We start from the raw sequence: 4506 nt of genomic DNA on the forward strand, positions 1-4506 counted from the left end.
TTATGTGCGATAACTCATGCGGACCGAAAGTGTGAGAAAAATTCCCATTTTTATCGCATCCAGATGTTTTCGTACAGAAAAGTATAGAAATCGCTTATTTAATGGGATGCGTTTTCGCAAATCGCACTTTTAAGGTGTCTAATAATCGCACTTTTTTCAGACCAGGTTCTGTTGGGGATTTGGCCCAGAACTCACTTTGGTCAAGTGCACAAATGGTTAATTTCAACACAGGTGCACTCAATTTCACTCAGAAACACCCCTACATATACCCCAACATCATTAAGGAAACCTGTGAGGGTTTGAAACATGGAGATTTTGCAGAGTGGTTTGGAGTTGCTGATTTGTGATGTGGCCCATTTGGAGGAGCTGCGCAGGAGGGAGGAAGCTGCACACCAGATCCAGGTAGCCCCCCGACTACTGCAAACCCCACGTATGTATCGTGCTCAGCTGTACCTGGACTCCCTCTCGGATCAACAGGTTGTGGGGATGTTTAGGCTGAACCGCATTAACCTGTTGGACTTATATGAGCAGGTGAGAGATGATTTGGACCCTTTCGGGGGAGGCAACTATGCAGTGTCTGGGCTGCAGAAATTAATGTGTACCCTCTACTATTTGGCCACAGGCTCCACTCAGTCTGTGACCTCATGGTCCTTGGGGGTATCACAGCCCACTTTCTCTAAGCATTTTACTCAAGTGTTACTTGCTTTAAAGAAGTTGTGGCGGACATACATCAGATTCCCACGTTCTGAGTTGGAGTGGCAGGACCACAAGGTGGCTTTCTATAGACTCTCAGCATTCCCTCACGTGCTGGGAGCGATAGACTGCACACACATTGGGATTAGGGCACCGCACATGTGGGGATACGTCTATGTCAATCGGGGTGGGCGGCACTCTTTGAACGTTCAGGTGGTATGTGATGCTCATCTCAAAATCCTAAGTGTTGTAGCAGGCTTCCCTGGGAACTGCCATGATGCCTATATTCTGAGGCACTCAGCCCTCTGCAATCGATTCAACCAACAACAAATACCAGAGGGCTGGCTACTTGGTAAGTACATTTTTACATATTACCCTCTCTGTCCTTATTTGTACCTGCTCAAATGTGTGTGTTTCCAGTTTCACAAGCATATTGCTCTTGTCCCAGTGTCTCCTGTTTGCACAATGCACATACCTTACCATATAAGGCAATAACTTCCTATCTGTGTTTTAGGTGACTCAGGATATGGGTGTGTTTCCTGGCTCATGACACCTTTGCGCTCCCCAGAGGGCCCTGCACAGCACCGGTATAATGAATACCATATTGCAACCCGCAATGTGGTGGAGTGTACATTTGGCGTATTGAAAAGTAGATTCCGGTGTTTGGACCGGTCATCGGGTACGCTGCTTTACCACCCAGCAAAAGTAGTGATGATTGTCCAGGCTTGCTGCATTTTACACAACATAGCCCTGTCCCAACCTACCTATGTGGAGGAGGAAAATGCAGCAGTCGTGCAGGAAGCCCAACCTACCACACCTCGGGTAGTGAGGGGTACGCAGAGGGGGAATCTGGTGCATACACAAATCATCAGGCGATACTTTTCTGGTAAGCACATGTGCCCTGCATTCCAACATGTACCTTTGCTGTAAGTGTACTCATAAACAAATTATTTAGCAATACCATCTGTTTCCACCAACATTTAGCCTAATACACAGAGCCCAACTGATGCAGCTGGTGGTGCTGACCTATCCCTTGCTGTAATCAACCTTGTAAGTACATTTGTAACATGTATGAATTAATTTTGCTCTAAAACATGCCTCACCTGGTGTTGTGGAACTACACGTGCCAGCATGCCCTGACACACTATAACCATTACAGTCCAAACAATGAGTGCCAGAGCTTGCTGGAATATGTAGTTCCACAACCTTTGACGGGCCAGAAGTTACCCAACACTACTTTTCAGCAATCCCATTGTCATATAGCATTACACTATGTCATATTTCACACAACAATTGCTTTAAAAATAATACACCGACAAAATGGTATGCATTTAGACATTTTTACTGCAGTATAGTATGTCATAAACAACCTGCATTTTTGTCACTCAAACATTCGAACTGTCGGGGGATGTAACAAGATGTATTGCATATTAGATGCAAATTAAAAATGTAGAAAAAATATACATTATTTTCTCCGGTACTCTTTACCTAGAACGGCGCCCATCGCGGTGATCGCGACATCGCGGGCAGCACATAAACGGCCGCGACGCGATGCCCGCGATCACCACGATTTTCCCATAGGGAACAATGTTAAAAAGCCTAATTGACCGCGATTTTGCATTCAATGCCTCAATGCCCGCGATTTTCCCATAGGAATCAATGTTAAATGGGCTACAGAGCCCAAATAGCCCCAATTAACCCTTAAATGTCCCCCCAATTTTTGTACGCCACCCCACGATCCACGCCAACCCGAAGTGTGGCGAGCGCAGCGAGCCCGCGAGGGGCGGCGGTACGCGTCCTCCGACCTTTTCATGCCCTACTATCCACGTCGGCGTGGAGTTGAGAATAGAATAGTGTGGCGAGCGCAGCGAGCCACCGAGCCCGAAGCGTGGCGAGGGCAGCGAGCCCCGCGAGGGGACGCAGATACCTTCACAGTTATACGCGTCCCCTCGCGGACTTCACAGGTGTCCGTGGCGACGCGGACACCTGTGAAGCCCGCGAAGGGACGCGTTTACCTGTGAAGGTATCCGCGTCCCCTCGCGGGGCTCGCTGCGCTCGCCACGCTTCGGGCTCGGTGGCTCGCTGCGCTCGCCACACTATTCTATTCTCAACTCCACGCCGACGTGGATAGTAGGGCATGAAAAGGTCGGAGGACGCGTACCGCCGCCCCTCGCGGGCTCGCTGCGCTCGCCACGCTTCGGGTTGGCGTGGATCGTGGGGTGGCGTACAAAAATTGGGGGGACATTTAAGGGTTAATTGGGGCTATTTGGGCTCTGTAGCCCATTTAACATTGATTCCTATGGGAAAATCGCGGGCATTGAGGCATTGAATGCAAAATCGCGGTCAATCAGGCTTTTTAACATTGTTCCCTATGGGAAAATCGCGGTGATCGCGGGTACCCGATTTTGATGTACCCGCGATTTACCCGCGATGCCCGCGATGACCGCGATTTTTTACCCCCGACGCCCGCGATTCTGATCGCGGGCGCCGTTCTAGGTAAAGAGTACCTTTTCTCCCACCATCAGGCCACCCTAAACCACTTCTTGAAGCTGCACCCAGGCCACCCCGGGTCCTAATACTCCGACGGGGTGGGGAAGTGGGGGAGCCACTTACTGGGGTACTAGATACACTACTCAGTGTAGATGCTGCTGCACCTATGACATTGCCTTCCATCTGCTGAAGTTGTGCCTGCATACCTATTAAGGCATTGGTCTGCGCTGTACACGATTGACTAAGTGCAGCTATACTTTGCGCAAGGCTGCCAATATGGCTATTCTGTTCCCTTACAGCAGAAGTAAGATCTGCAAAACGGGTGTCAATGCTATAAGCAATGCGCACATGAGTACCTACACCAACCCGTACACTCCTTGAAATTTTTCTTAATTGAAGAAAAGTGTGACGCATGTACCCCTGGATATTCCCTATTTGCAGGCTACTTGTGCAGCAGAAGCTGCTGTATGGGGTGTGTTTGTGGGTGGGTTGGGAGTCACCCCACTTGGGGGAAGATCACTCTGTGATGATGTCTGTATTTCCTCCTCAGCCGCAAAGGTCTCCACGGGTTCTAGAATGATGTCCATTTCGTCCAACATCATAATAGAGGATTCTGTTGGTTGTGTTCCTAGTTGTACAGTACCTGTGGATACAGATGAAGAGGTAATTACTGATGCATATATAGGCCAGTCTCTCTTCAGTACTTTTTTTGAAAGGGCTTGAGATGCTGAACGCACATACCTAGGGGTATTATGTACTTACACATGTACCCCGATACTGCATGTAACATTGACATTAATAATAAGTGAGATGGCTAGGTCAGATTACATTCATTTCTGTTGCAATGTAGCAGCAGGAGATGAATGTAGTGTGAGATATTGTTGATGTGACATGGGTGTGTGTACTTTATGTGTAATGGCCTGTTTTTTGTACATTTTCCTGCTTCCACAGATTCTGCTCCAACGGGCCTTCTTTTCTGTGATGCGTGAGCACTTCGGGACGGACAATCTGTGAAAGGAAAGATGGGCAGCCATTATCTACCTTGCAATTGATAAACATTTATGCCAAATATTCATTGAAATGACATTACTGGACAATACTTCCTTTGGTTAAGGACTACATTATTTAGTCCCCACATTATTTGACATATGTTTTACACCTGAATTTTGTCACATTACAACTGGTGGAAAATCTGTGGTATGTAGGCATGGCAGCTAAACCACCAGTACACCAATGTTTTTTTGGGCCACATACATGTTAAGCTGCTAGACAGAATGTTAAAGTGTTGATCAATATCAGCAGTTGTGGAACTACAAGGCCCAG

The 4506-nt window shown here is 47.8% G+C and overlaps 1 long non-coding RNA gene across 1 annotated transcript; it reads left to right on the top strand.

Annotated features, from left to right (window-relative positions):
• The first annotated feature begins 1685 nt into the window (after positions 1 to 1685).
• LOC146049755 (uncharacterized) lies at positions 1686 to 4249 on the top strand. The gene is made up of 3 exons (XR_014466197.1): positions 1686 to 1743; positions 3734 to 3846; positions 4135 to 4249. It is a non-coding gene; the product is annotated as an uncharacterized LOC146049755 (long non-coding RNA).
• The last annotated feature ends 257 nt before the right edge of the window (positions 4250 to 4506 follow it).

Source organism: Crinia signifera, chromosome 12 (genome assembly GCF_055691185.1).
Source record: "Crinia signifera chromosome 12, ASM5569118v1, whole genome shotgun sequence".
Classification (NCBI taxonomy): Eukaryota; Metazoa; Chordata; class Amphibia; order Anura; family Myobatrachidae; genus Crinia; species Crinia signifera.